Source organism: Misgurnus anguillicaudatus, chromosome 10, assembly GCF_027580225.2.
Source record: "Misgurnus anguillicaudatus chromosome 10, ASM2758022v2, whole genome shotgun sequence".
Classification (NCBI taxonomy): domain Eukaryota; kingdom Metazoa; phylum Chordata; class Actinopteri; order Cypriniformes; family Cobitidae; genus Misgurnus; species Misgurnus anguillicaudatus.
Window position 1 is genome coordinate 17,195,499 of NC_073346.2, and position 15,627 is coordinate 17,211,125.

A 15,627-nucleotide genomic window follows, 5' to 3' on the forward strand; every position below is an offset into this window, starting at 1 on the left:
ACGGGGCACGGAGGATATGAGTGATTTACCGCAAGAGGTATCTAACACTATTGCTGCTGCGCGAGCGCCGTCTACGAGACAGGCTTACGCGCTTAAATGGAACCTGTTTGTCGACTGGTGTTCTTCCCAAAGTGAAAACCCCCGAGAATGCCCGATTAGTGTTGTGCTTTTATATCTCCAGCGTCGTTTGGAGAATAGGCTGTCACCATCCACTATTAAGGTCGATATCGCTGCGATATCAGCTCACCATTCACCCGTAAACGGTAGAACAGTGGGTCAGCACGACCTGGTCATTAGATTTCTCAGAGGCGCTCGAAGACTGAATCCTTCTCGTCCTCCCTCTATTCCTCCTTGGGACCTGTCCTTGGTGCTGAAATCACTCCAGGAAGCCCCATTTGAGCCTCTGCATAGTGTGAGTGTTAAATTTCTTACTATGAAAACATTAACTCTCCTTGCTTTGGCTTCTGTTAAGAGGATAGGGGATATTCATGCATTTTCGGTCGATGAATCGTGCCTTCAGTTCGGGCCGGCTGCATCCAGCGTAACACTGAGACCCCGGCCCGGCTTTGTGCCCAAAGTTCCCACCACTCCTTTCAGAGATCAAGTGGTGAACCTCCAAGCGCTGCCTTTGGAGGAGGCAGACCCAGCCATGGCTTTGTTATGCCCTGTTCGTGCACTACGTGTGTATATAGACAGGACGCAAAGTTTTAGGACCTCAGATCAGCTCTTTGTTTGTTACGGTGGTCAGCAGAAAGGAAAAGCTGTCACCAAGCAGAGGATGTCCCATTGGATTGTGGATACTATAGCCCTTGCATATCAAAAGCAGAATGTGCCTTGTCCATTTAATTTACATGCTCACTCTACACGCAGTGTGGCATCATCTTGGGCACTGGCTCGCGGTTCCTCGCTAACAGATATTTGTAGAGCTGCAGGCTGGGCGACACCTAATACGTTCAAAAGATTCTATAGTGTTCGTGTCGAACCGGTTTCCACTCGGGTTCTTTCTACTAACTAGTTAAGAATGCCGAGGGTTGGCTCGTGTGTCGGCTTGGAGCCTCTATTTTGGTGCTGTACATTTGCACCAATATGGAAGGCCATCGGGGCAAAAACGTTGTCAAAACTGTTTTTGCCTCTCCTCCACCGCCCTGATAGCTGGTGTTGCGGAGCATCCGCTGTCAACCTATCACTGATGTATTTTCTGTAAACCTGTGTAGGCTAGGCGTCCACATTTGTCCCCTACGTGGGGTTCATTTGTGTGTATAGTCCGTGGGGTTCTAATCCTCCACGTTTTTCCTTAGCAGAGCCTGCTCTGCATCTCTCTACATACCATGTATTGTTCAGAGACTTTTTTGAGCAACCTGTCGGTTGTTTCATATATTTTATGTCATCCATTTAACCTTCTTAGGGGATGGCTTCCGCAGTGTTCTAGCTCCGCTCAGTTTAGACGCTTCCCCAGTTCGCTGCTTCACTATCGTGGGTTAAAGAACAGGTAGTGACCGGCCTTCTGCATTTCGCCTTAGGTTCCGCCCCTTTATGTGGAGGGCGGAGGGCTTTTGCAGGCACTGGAAGGGTTCAGCTGCAGTGGCGTTTTGGTAGGGAGTCCCTATTCGTCGGTCACGACGTGACGTCGGAGTGACCGACTGAAAGGGAACGTCTCGGTTACGTATGCAACCCTCGTTCCCTGAAGGAAGGGAACGGAGACGTCACGTCCCGTCGCCACAGTTTGCTGTTCCATTGCTGTTTTCAGGCCGGGCACTGTTGCTCGGCTTCTCAGCAATAATATAGCTGGTTTGGTGTTGTGCACCTGCGCCTTGTGTGCGCGCCTGGCGGGGCGGCGCCGGCATTATGCAAATACCTGCATGCCAAGTTCATTGGCGTTTTTGATAGTTCTCGAAGTAGATAGGTCACCCGCGAAGCGGTTCCCAATTCGTCGGTCACGACGTGACGTCTCCGTTCCCTTCCTTCAGGGAACGAGGGTTACATACGTAACCGAGACGTTAAGGGTAATAAAAAATGGGTTGCAAGAAAAAACGTCTCGGTTACGGATGTAACCGTTTTTCCCTGAAGGAAGGGAATGGAGCATCACGGCGTGACCGACAATTGGGGAACTGCTTTGCGGAGACCTATCTACTTTGAGAAACTAACAAAACGCCAATGAACTTGGCATGCAGGTATTTGCATAATGCTGGCACTGCCGAATCACTACCAAATCAATACCAAATCAGCTATATTATTTGCTGAGAAAGCCAAGCATCAGTGCCCGGCCTGGACAGGACGTGACATCTCCGTTCCCTTCCTTCAGGGAACGAGGGTTACATCCGTAACTGTGACGTTCCCTTTCAGTCGGTCACTACGATGTCATGTCGTGACCAACAAATTGGGAAACCCTACCAAAACGCCACTGCAGCTGGACCCTTCCAGTGCCTGCAGAAGCCCTCCGCCCTCCACATAGGGGGCGAAACCTGAGGCTTAGTGCAGAAGGCTGCTCACTACCTGCTCCATTATGCACGATAGTGAACAAGCGAACTGGGGAAGCGACCTAGACTGACATAAGAATATGAACCAACCGACAGGTTGCTCATATAGAGGTCTTTGAACAGTACATGGTATGACAGAGAGACGCAGAGCAGGCTCTGCTAATGGAAAACGGAGTAAACACACATATAGGAACCCCACGTAAGGGACCCAATTTAACCCAATTTAACAACAGCTATCAAGGCAGTGGAGGAGAACGAAAACAGTTTTTGTGACGTTTTGCGCTAATGGCCTTCCATAGTGGTGCAAATGTGCAGCACCAAAATAGAGGCTGCAAGCCGACGTAGCCCCAACATGTTGTGAAATCCAAGTAAGCCCAAAGGGTTCACATAGCTTTTCTTTCAACTGTATAAGTCGCACGTGCAAATAGGGAAATTAGCTTTTTCGCTTTGAAACAGTGGCGGATGCAGAACGTGACATATGGGTGGGCATGGATTAAGTCCGGGTGGGCCTGAATCTATGGGTGTCACTTTTGAATAAGAAACTATAACAAGTCTATAAAATTCGTCAAAACTTCAGAACACTAATTTAAACAGCATACACACACACCCGAACTGCACGTCACATTTTTGACATTATTGATACTTTAAATTGTAATGCAACGTGACATTTATTAAGCCTTTTTGGTAAAAAAAATATTGGGCACACAGTGACAGGAAATATAAATGAACCCAAAAAAACCTTATACTTTTTTAAATAACCTATTAAAGTGTTTAAATAAATACGGCTACTAAATGCTTAAAATGAAGCTCCTAACATCATATTCTCTTCATGCAAATCACTAAAAATATATTTTCGTTCTCACATATTTAAGTTAACTTACTAAATAAAGAACGAAACAGGGAATTGCTAGAATAATGTTAGACTCTGGGGTTAAACGAAATGACAAATAAATAAACATTTAATATACTTTTTGATGAGCACAAGAGCAAGCCTACTCGTGAAGAGCGGAGCCGAGGAGCGCGCAGATCAGACGTGAACGAAAGGAATAATGGATTTAATGCTTTCACTTCATTTCCTGACAGTTTCACTTGTTAGTGAGGATAGTAATGGCTAACAAGATGACGCCGAATTACATACAACATAATTACCTAACTAAATCTGAGAGAATGCAAACACATTACAATATTTTTTCCTCCGCCCGACGGCCAAGGCGCATCATTTTTTTTAGCCCGACAGGAATTCGCCATAGCCCGTAATGGACGTCGGGCAAGCGATTTTGCGAGGTTTGTTTTGTAGAAAGACTTTCTTTAAAGTGAATTTCGTTTTGTATAAATTGTATCTTAATATTAATCAATGTTTGATCAAACAATTGCCTCGATTTAATCAATAAGAAGCAAACCAAGAACGTCTGTGGTGTGGATTGAAGTGAACCCACTATATTTCCGCAGCCTACGTCTTTCTGCTTTAATGCATTTCTTAAATTAATGTCTCAATTACACAGTAGGCTTATAGGTTGTTATGATAGGCTATTTGTTGCTTAAAAGCAATAGGCTATATTGTATAAAGTGTAGCAATAAACGTGGCGTGACTTATAATGCTGCTATATCGCTATATCAAACAACATCACTATGATCAGGTGTTTTCTTTCTATTTTTTACCCCGCTGTCATATTTGTTGTGTGTTTATGTTATTGAGAGGAAAGCGCGCAGCACATATTTATAACGTGTTGTTATTCAAAATACGTTTTCTACTTGCTTGCAAAAAAAGTTCTCAAAGTGATCATGGCTGAAAGCTGCTCGGGAATATTTCATTATAACGCAACATTCAACTGCTTTAATAGTTTTTAAATAGTTATCAGGCTTACTTATAATTTTACTGTTTTTAACATAACATGCAATAGATAAATTACACCACATAAAGTAGTATACATGTCTAACTATACAGAGTAGTATTTTTTACATTTCTGATTGGGCGGGCCAGCTGTCAATCTTTCTGCTCTTTGGGGAAACGATTGCTGAAGTTGGTTGGACAAGCAGTACCACAGCGGATGCTTGCAGTTTTTCCACTTATCTACAGCTTTTTTGTTTTGAGTTTTAGTGAGTGCGTTGCTGATCCCTGTGCGCAACATCAACTGAGCATCTAAAGAGTGATTTCCTAAAAGAGTGATACAGGGAGCTTTGTGTCTTGTTAAAGACAGCCACTCTCTCGTATATCCAAAGATCAGCGTCATTTTTAGAATGGCTTTTCATCCATGTGATTTTAGATGCGGAAAGAACATGGGTCCGAAGGATGGTCATGAGCGTTGTCTTTCATGCTTGGGCATCGAGCATGTGGAGGCAGCGTTTGCTGAGGGTTCATGTTCTCACTGCGAGGATATGACCATTGTGGTTTTGCGGAGATGGGAAAATGACACCCTCGTCCTGCAACTGCTGAACACCACCACGCTCCATAGACGGGCGACCTGGAATCGGATGGGATCACTCTTCGGGAGACGGTGAACGCACTGCTCCTTCCCCCCCGAGGGTGGCCGAGCGGAAAATCTTTGGTTTCGTTTTGTTTCTGTTCCAACGGCTTCTAAGCCGGCACCCACAAAACCACAAAAAGAGTGCATTCCTGTCTCTTTTCCAGGTCTCCAGAGGATCGAGAGAGCTGTGAGCTGGCACACACCCGCTCATCCTCCTTCACCTCTATCGCCAGCGGGTGCTTCCCGGAGTCTGCGCTCTCTGTGCAGGAGACCAGACGACCATCACCCTCAGCGGGCTCAGGTCAGTGTCACACCACACACTGTAGCTACGTGCGCTTCCACAGCACACACACTGGCAGTCACAGCTGTTCCGCTCAGCCGCCCCACCGCGTGTTCACCGGTAGTGCCGCTAATTCCACTTACACGGTCTGTGGGTGCTTGGCTTCAGCTCCCCAGCCTGTCCTGTTGGTAATTACGCACGATCCGCCTCGGCTACGAAATACAATTCAACCGCCCCCCCCCCCCAGTTTTTGGGCATTCGTTTCACTACAGTGAAAGCGTCCGATGCACATGTACTGTGTGTAGAAGTCAATGTCCTACTAGCGAAGGACGCAATGAGCTCAGATGAGCTCAGGCTTTACAGCCCGTATTTCATAGTTCCCAAAAAAGGCGGCGAGTTACGACCGATTTTGGATTTGCACGTTCTAAATAGGACTCTCCAAAAGCGATCCTTCAGAATGTTAACGGCGAAACTAATATTTCAATCGATACACGCCCAAGATTGGTTTGCAGCCATAGACCTGAAAGACGCGTTATTTCATGTGTCTGTTCTCCCTCGCCACATGCCGTTTCTCTGCTTTGCGTTCGAGGGGCAGGCATATTTATTTTTTATTTATTTATTTAAGTTTATTTGAATAGGGACAAGTATGTTACATAAGCTCATGTTACATACTACAACATTTTAGCCAAAGCTAATTCTCAATGTCAGTCCCTAGTGGGCCTTTACAACATTTAACAATATATAATTAAAATTAACCTTTCAATGCAGTATTACACAATATCATCCAAAATGACAGTCAATTTTCACATTTCTGACCTCTAATTAAAAAGTCTTTGAGCTTATATTTAAAAAGGACCCAGTTTGATTCTCCTTTCAGTTCAGTGGGTAAACTATTCCATGCTTTTGTGCCTTGTACAGAGAAAACTAATTGTCCAAATAAAGTATTACGTTTCGGGATCTGACAATTCCCGTTCAGAGCTCCCCTAGTCCTTGAACCTACAGTTCTGAGAGCAACTATACAATCACTCAAGACCTGTGGGTCTTGCTGATCTAAACATTTATGCATCAGCTTCATTAAAGAAAATGTAATAAAATTTACAAACGATAAAATATTTAACTTCCTTAAACTAACACAATGATGTGACCTAATAGGTTTCCTATCTAGGATTTTAACAGCTCTGTTATAAATCATTTGGACTGGCTTAACTATAGTGGCAGTGGCCTGTGACCATGTGCAAATGCAGTAACCTATGTGCGAGAAGATCATGGCGTGCATGAAAGTAAAAGCAGCATGAAACGGCAGGCATTCTCTAATCTGTCTGAATGCATAGAGATTCGCTTTGGTAACTCGACATATTCGTTTAATATGACTTTCAAATGTAAGTCCAGAGTCAAGTACAAGGCCCAGATATTTAACTTCTGAGACCTGCTGGATCTTATACCCATTTATCCATAAATTTAATTCTTCTGGTATGGACTTAAATCTTGAAGCAAAGCAAATAGACATGGTCTTTTTAACATTTAATATCAGACCTGCGTTTTGAAACCACACCACCGCATTTTGCAGATGTTTTGCAAGTTCTTCAGAAACAGCCTGCACATTTTTCCCTCGCACATAAACAACTGCATCATCTGCATACATTTGAAGTCCTGCTGTAGGACAAGAGTCTGGCAAACCAATAATATACAATGTAAAATGCAGGGGCCCAAGAATGGACCCTTGCGGTACTCCTCGGAATTTAGACATTTCATTATTGACCACCACACACTGATCTCTCTGTTCAAGATATGATTTAAACCATTGTAAAATTACTGGCGTAAAGTTAAAATTTGACAATTTATGTATAAGAATGTCATGATTTAAGGTATCAAATGCCTTTTTAAGATCTAAAAAGACGGCGCCAACAATTTCTCCACTATCTATTGCAGATTTAAATTGTTCTACAAGAAAACAATTTGCCGTTTCAGCGGAATATTGTGGACGAAAGCCAAATTGTAATTGGTGTAGTATATTATTAGATTGTATAAAAGTCATAAGCTGACCATACACAATTTTTTCCAACACCTTTGAAGATACTGGTAAAATGCTTACTGGCCGATAATTACTTGCCTGGTCAGGCATTCCTGATTTAAATAATGGAATAACTTTTGCCTGTTTCCAGATTGCAGGAAATTGTCCACTCTGAATAGACAAATTGATCAAGTGTGTCAGAGGTTTTACAAAAGTGGTTTTGTTTCGTTTCAAAAAGACTGCATTCATATAAAAAAGATCTTTACTATAGCTGTTGTTAACTGAATTTATCGCTTCAAGCACTTTTGCTTCATTAGTCTGCAAAAGTGAAAATGGAGAATATTTATTTATTGATTGATGTTTAGTGAATTTTAGTTGCTGTTCTTCCTTAATTTGTTGCACCAATTGTTCCACTGATGAGACAAAAAACATATTAAATTCAAGTGCTATTTGTTGACTATCCCTAATCTGCCTGTTTCCATTTCTAAGTTCATGAATGGTCTTTGGTTTCCCTAACGCAGTTTCCCAATCCTGGTCCTCGGGGCACCCCCTCCTAGAAAGTTTTAGATGTCTCCTTATTTAAAACACCTGATTCGACTCATCAGGCTCCTTCCAAAATGGTAAACATGTGTCCCTAACAAGCTGATGAGTTAAATCAGGTGTGTTAAATAAGGAGACATCTAGAACTTTCTGGGAGGGGGTGCCCGAGGACCAGGGCTGGGAAACACTGCCCTAACGGATTCACAATACCATTTATTTGCTTCCACATTACGAAAGGGCTGTATCAATACAAAGTGGTGGAAGCGGCGTTAAAACCTCTGAGAGAGAGAACGGTGTTCGCATTTTGGCTTACCTTGACGATTGTCTCATAATAGCGCATTCTCGGCGGACGCTTTGCGAACACAAAGCCTTAACGCTTCGGCATCTCGCCCGTTTGGGTCTTCGGGTCAACTGGGAGAAAGAGCAAACTCTGCCTTGTGCAGAGGATCTCTGTTCTTGGTATGGAACTGGACTCGATCGGTTTATCGGCGCGGTTCAATCCTGACTTGCCTCGATTCATTTCGAGGGAAGAACGCGGTTCCTCTGAAATAATTTCAGAAGCTCCTTGGGCATATGGCAGCAGCCGCGGCTGTGACACCGCTCGAGCTGCTCCATATGAGACCGCTTCAGCGTTGGCTTCACGATCGAGTCCCGAGTCTCCTTTCTCAACCTGTGGGATCTCCACGTGTGGCCGCTGAGCGCACAGAGGGTTTAAATGATTTATCGCAAGCGGTATTTGAACACCATCGCTGCAGTGCGAGCGCCGTCTACTAGACACGCGTACCCGCTTAAATGCAAAAAAACCCAGAGAATGCCCCATTAATGTCGTGCTTTCATACCTTCAACACCGGTTGGATGGTAGGCTGTCACCCTCCACCATTAAAGTTGACGTTGCCATGATATCTGCTCATCACTCTTTAATAAATGACAGATCGGTCGGCCAGCACAACCTAGTTATTAGGTTTTTAAGAGGAGCTTGAATGCTGAACCCTTCGCGCCCTCCCTCTATTCCTCCTTGGGACCTGTCCATGGTGCTGAAAGCCCTGCAGGAACCTCCATTTGAGCCTCTGCAGTCTGTGAGTCTGAAGTTTTTATCAATGAAAACTCTGACCCTGCCTCCGTTAAGAGGGTAGGGGAACTACATGCATTCTCCATCAACAATTTGTGCCTTCAGTTTGGTCCTGCACTTTCGAGTGTAACGCTTAGACCCAGACCAGGTAACGTGCCCAAAGTTCCCACCACTCCTTTCAGAGATCAGGTGGTGAGCTTGCAAGCACTGCCCCCGGAGGAGGCAGACCCAACTATGGCTTTATTATGTCCTGTACGCACGCTGCGCCTCTACACGGATCGCACACAAAGCCTCAGGACCTCAGACCAGCTCTTTGTCTGTTACGGTGGTCAGCAGAGAGGGAAAGCTGTCACCAAGCAGAGAATGTCTCATTGGATTGTAGACACCATCGCCCTTGCTTATAATCTGCAGGTCACCCTATGTCCATTTAATTTCAGAGCACACTCCACTAGAAGTGTTGCCTCATCTGGGGCACTTGCTTGTGGTTCCTCGCTGACAACTGTTTACTTAAAATATGATTTTACCTTCATTATTTCAGTAGTTTATGTGTGCTTTAGATTGTTTTGTAAATTTATTAGAGAGAGAATTTGACTTTTGTCTTTGTGCTATTCTGAAAAACTTAATGGCTAGCTTAAGAAAAACGCACCTCCCTTTTTGATCCCCAATTGAGCAAGGCTAGGTTGGCATAGATTGTTGCTCAATAAGCCGAAATGGGAAAGCAAAACTAAGAAGTGATCTGTTACAGTATTCAGCATTTATTGTTTTAACAGGTTTTACAGTATAAAACAACCAAACATAAGAGCTTTACCATAGTAGTTATTTCCATTAAGTGACAATAAAGTCAGAAATAAGCAAGCATGCATATGGTATATTATTTTAAACAATTCATAATGTTATATGTTATATGTTTCACTATATATTCAAAATATTCAAGACATTATAACATATTGTTTTGCTATTCAGTGACATGATGTAAAAGTGAGTAGGAAGGTAGGCATAGTATCCAAGAGCAGCATTTATTTATAACCATAAAACATTTAAACAAAACACGGTAATAATCCAAAACAAGTGATCCATAAACCAAATGCATGAACCAACCATACATAAACATAAACATTCAACGACTGACACAGTTAAACTGAAACACTGGGGCTATATACGGTAACAAGACACACCCGGGAAACAATCAACACAAGGACCAATGTTCCAAAGGAACTATGGCTGTGTTCAAAAACTCAAGGCAGTGACTTGTTGCTTCGCTGCCTCATGAGGAAATGACTTCGAAGGCATGAAGGCAGCTCAGAGAAAGACTTTCAGACACACTTCAAAGGCAGCGTGCTTGAAATATAAACAAAGAGCGCCTTTGTGACAACTAATCACATATTTGAAAACTACAATACTAATTTCTCCCTAGAAATGCAATAAAAAATGTGTAAAAAGTGAAAATGTACCTTTATTTACACAAAATTTGTGCTCCAGTCGCTTCCTTGGCCGCCATTTTATTTTTTCGAACTCGATCAGGCTCGACCAATCACATTCTTATTGTACGCCCACCCATAGGTATCTCAGGAGACAGGAAGTAAACCTAACATTGAATTCGGACATGCCTTGATGCCTTCCTGCCTTGGAAAGCTGCCTCAGAAGGCAGCATTTTAGAGTTTTCTGACGCAGCCTATGAAAGACAACAAACATTGCAAACAATGACAGGACTTCAAAATAAAAGACATGACAGGGAAGACACAGACACAGTGTTACATGTTTGACAAAACTACTGTATCCCACATTGTTTACATGCTCAGACAGACAGTTTCCCAATTTTTAATTCTGTTTGAAAATCTCTCAAATTCTCATTGTCTGCTTTGGGTGGACTGAGTATTATATATTCTGTTACTGCAAACTCTGCCTCAATCCATTCCCAAGAGTCTTTTGTTGATATTCTTCAGTAAATTGTCTCAATGGATCTGTATGTTGATTATAAGCTAATTTTGACTAAAAGCGTGATAATCTTACCAGACCTGATAAACAGTGTTGCTGGAAAACAAAGCCTAAATTTGAAAAGCAATACATTGTCCGATGCACAGAATGATAATTATTCCTTATTGAATCCAGCAAGAACAGCCTCTTGAATTTTCTTGATTTCCTCTAAAGGAGCAGCAGGAAGAACGGCCAGCAACTCTTGTTGTTGTCAATTCGTTTAATCTGTTGCTTTCTTGCAATGCTCTTCTTTCAAACTCCTCTTTATTCTTTAAAACAAGGCTTATGATGCTTTTTTGTGCTGAATCACAGGACACCTGCAACATCTGCCGTTCATGCTCAAAATCTGGCTTGCTCTTATCCATGGCCATCAACTTGCCCAGTGAACTCACACGGTCCATCAGGTACTTGTTGGACACATCTGTGTATGTTCCAGAGATCATATTGACAAAACTTGCAATGTTACAGGCTTGGGAGGCTTGAGTGTAGAGCAAATCTTTTGAGAGCTTTGCATTGTAGGAGAGGGCTTGGGTTTTCTCAGATGTTGAGACAAAGTTTGTTAAAGTTTTGCTAAGGCTAGTTTTGACAAGTCTGGAAACTATCTGAAAAAAGTGAACCATCTTCTCCCATTGTTTCTTCACTCTGCCCATGGCATCCATACTTTTGACCAGCATCTCTGTGGTGGTTTTGAAGTCAATCTCCTTCAGTTCATAATTTCTCATAATGAACAGAATTTCAGTTAGCTCCTTCTGGTGCTTTTCTAGGTTCTCCATACACTTTTCATAGGTCTCTCTTGTCTTGTCCAGCTGAACTTGGCTCTGCTTAAAGGTGAATTTGTTGTCTGTTAGGTTTTTGCTTTTGCTGTCAAAAACGCGGGCTGAGTTTATTAATTCCAATACCTCCTCTACTATCTTCATGTTTATGTCTTTGTCACATTTGCCTTCTGGTGCATATTTTTCTAGTTGATTGCATATGTTGATGCCCTTCACGCATAACATCTGGGCTTTTGACTTTGCTGTGCAGTTATTAATTTTTTCCAAATCGCTATTGATTCTCTTTAAATGTCTAGCGGTGACATCAGATCTTGTGCTTTTCTTCTTCTGATCATAAAGTTTTTTCCAGTCAATATCATCATCCTTATAATTTACATTCATGAGATCTTTGATAATCTGTGCATATTGTAGAATTTCAGAAGACTTACTATACGAGTTTATTTCATCAACCAAAACTCCTACTCCATTAATATGGCCTGTTACACACTGTGCTATCCCACCAAATATATCCATAACAACCAAACTCTCCAAGTCTTTCTCCAAGGTTTTTACTGCCTTCTTTGTCCTTTCCTCTGTTTTTTGTGCTGACTGCTTTCTCAGTTTGCTCTCCTCTATTTTTTTCTCGATTGCTTCCATCTCCTCCCCATAAAAGTGCTCTGCATTTACACATGCTTCTAGTAGCTCTAGGATAATTTCTATGACATGCATAAAATGCTCTTTAGTTGTGGTAGACAATTCCAGACATTCATCTGCAATGTGTCGAATATTGTCCAGTTGATCAGGAAGATGTTCTTGAATGACCTCATCATTTTCTTGGAACAGAATCTTCACAGTGGTCTTCATGTAATCTGGAACTTGGGCAGTATGGAGACGAATTTGGTCCATGCTTGCATGAGCTTCATTAAATGCCCACCATCCAGAGTTACACACTTGCATAAGGCAAGCTCGAAAGGATTCTGGGTATTTGATGTGTTTGTAACCATCTACAGGGGGATTTCTATTGATAGAGAAATCTGTTGCAGAAGAGATAAATACCAGCTCTTCCAGAATTGCTATGGATAGCGGTGCTGGAGTCAAATACTCCTCCCAGTTGGCATAGGGCTGCAAAATAAGTTTGGTTTGGTTCCTCATGTCCTCAGCAGAACTTAGCTTTTGAATAGCTTTTGAAAATGTGGAATCCATGGCTTTTTCTGTTCCTGTTCAAAACAAACAGAATGATAAAGAAGTATATTGTGGTTTGGGTTTCAACATGATAGATAAGAGCAACAGATTGACAAGACCATGTGCATGGGTCAAAAACAGGCAAACACAGAACAGTATACAGGATAACAGGTTGAATGCTTAGTAAGTAGCTACACACCATCAATACTCAGCCGGGAGTGAACAGATTTTACCGGTAAATACAAATACACAGGAAGTGGGAAGTGAAGCATGGCATGAGATGATTTCAAAATAAAAACCAGAACAGAACAGGGTGTCAAAATAAAGTACAAAACACAACACAAGACAAAATCCTTACAATCAAAAAGTAGCCCTCCAGATTGTTTTATCCATTGTGGTAGCCCTGGCTCACAAAAAAGTTGAAGACTCCTGCAGTATGTGATGTTAATGTACCCATTGCAGGACTGAGATAGGCTGCTTTACTTTAAACTATGTTTTACGTACATAAGCAGAACAACAAGACTTTCAAGGAGAGGTTTGTGAAAGCCCTCCAAGTAGTCGGAAATTCAGTGTTTTTACACTTCTTCTCGATCAGATCGGAAGTAACTAACTACTTGAGTAGTTTTTTTCCTCTAATACTTTTTTACTCTTACTCAAGTAAAAAATTAGATCAGGTGATCTTGAAAACCTTGTCTAGTTGATTCAGGTGGGTTTCATTAGGGTTGAAGCTAACCTTTGCAGGACAGTGGTCCCCACCCTTTAAAAAATTGTTTGCTGCCTTAAATTTTTTGTTTTATCAACTCAGATTTACAAGTCATTTCAACTTAGTGTTATTTATCTTGTTTAGAGATTAATTGTTATAACTACAGATGAGTTGAAAACAGTCAACTTAATTTTATAAGTTGTAGCGACTCATCTCTTGTCAAGATAAATAATAGTTTGTTGACATGACTTGTAAATCTGAGTTGATTCAACAAAAAAAATTAAGGCAGCAAAGGTTTTTAAACTGCATGAGCTAGGTTGAAGACCTCTGACCTAAGGTGTCCCCATAGGAACCTCTCGGGTGAAGTCAAGTAACCCCACCCCTCTTTCTCGTATGTCGAGTTCCGGCCACTTGTGCTTTTCCAAAAGCATTTGCCTTGTAAGTTCCATCTTTACCATTATAGTTTAATGTTTCAGGTGTTTCCTGAAACCATTGTGCGAACATTCACAAACTGCATAACAACTTGCTCGACCCTGGAAAAAAGATCCAGAGATTTGTTTTTTTTACTTCATGACATGTCCACTATAGTGAACAACAGGACTTCTGAATTACATCTTTATTGATTTAGTGTTTTTTGCCATTTGATTAATTTTGCATTCATTTTTTTCCCACTACAATATTTAATTAAAGGTTACAAATGTCTGACAAAGGTCCATCTTTGCATCCTGACAATCTGCTGCAATCATTTTTAAATGTCCAGTATTTCAGGGCAAATGGATTACACCATATTTCCTAATTCTCTAATATGGGTGTGGCTTTTTTATATAATTATTTGGAAACACTTAAGTTAATACAATAAGATTGTATTTGTGAACTTTAGTTAAAGCATTAGTTAACATAAACTAACAATAAACATTACTTCTAAAGCATTTATCAATCTAAGTTCATGTTAATTTCAGCACTACCAATTTTTAAAATCAAATTTTGTAAATGTTAACATTAGTTAATGCACAATGTACTAACATAAACAACTGCATCAACATTAACTAACATTAACTATCATTATCAAAGATCAATAAATGCTGAAAAACTATATTGCTCATTATTGGTTCATGTTAGTTAATGCATTTAATAATGTTAACAAATTCAACCTTGTAAAGTGTACCAACCAATTACCTGTCTTACAACTGCCTATTACAAGAAGTGAAACAAAGACAAGTACAAAGACCTGATGCCCACTACAAATTACATTTATAAGTAACAATATGTATGTCTTAATCTGAATCAGTTACCATAAACATTTAAAGCTATACATGTTTAATTTACTGTTGTATAACATCATAATACAAATGAAATTGTCTTACCTTGTTTATTTTGAGGAGGCTGTTGGTGAAGACACAGTTTCAGGTATCTGATGGAATACACTGAAGGAACACTGCCTTTTATAAGGCTATGGACCAGAAATCCCCTGTATATCCAATGACCATGTGACTATCTTTCTGTAAGGCTGGGTGATGACAATGCATTAAGCTTGATGGGCAATCAAAAACAACAGTATGTTCTTTGAGGGTATATTCAACCTTAAAGATACAGTTTATACCAAAATGTCAAATGCTTACAAAAAAAGCTATTTATTTATCCATTCACATTTCCTAAGGCTTTACATATAAAAGCTATTTCTGTATTTTTTTTAATTAAATGAAACAAAAGATAAAAAATAAACTACTAACTATATAATATAATATTTATTTATATAAACTAAATGTATTTATAAACTACTAATAATATAATATCATGTAATAGTTTATTTATACTGATTTTTGTGTAAATAATATATCGTACCTGTCAAGGTGATTTGATTTTAAGCAATTTTGAATTGCATAAGAGTTTAAAATTTCCTAACATGGATTGCAACATGTTTAATTATATGATCAAAAATGATTACTGCTTTACTTTTTGCTGGCTTTATTAATTTTATTATTGTTGCCTTGTCTGATAGATATCTGTTGTATTTACTATATAACTTTGATGTATTCCTGTGATTAAGCTCTGGGTGGCAGTATAATGAAATTAAAGGGTTCCCTTTCAGTCAGTCACTACGACGTAACGTCGTGACCGACGAATTGGGAAGGGCATCGCGGGGACCTATCTACTTCGAGAAACCTTTAAAACGC

At 40.8% G+C, this 15,627-nt stretch overlaps 1 pseudogene; it reads right to left on the bottom strand.

Annotated features, from left to right (window-relative positions):
• Positions 1–10,931: 10,931 nt before the first annotated feature.
• LOC141367375 (uncharacterized) lies at positions 10,932–12,771 on the bottom strand (annotated as a pseudogene).
• Positions 12,772–15,627: the final 2,856 nt, after the last annotated feature.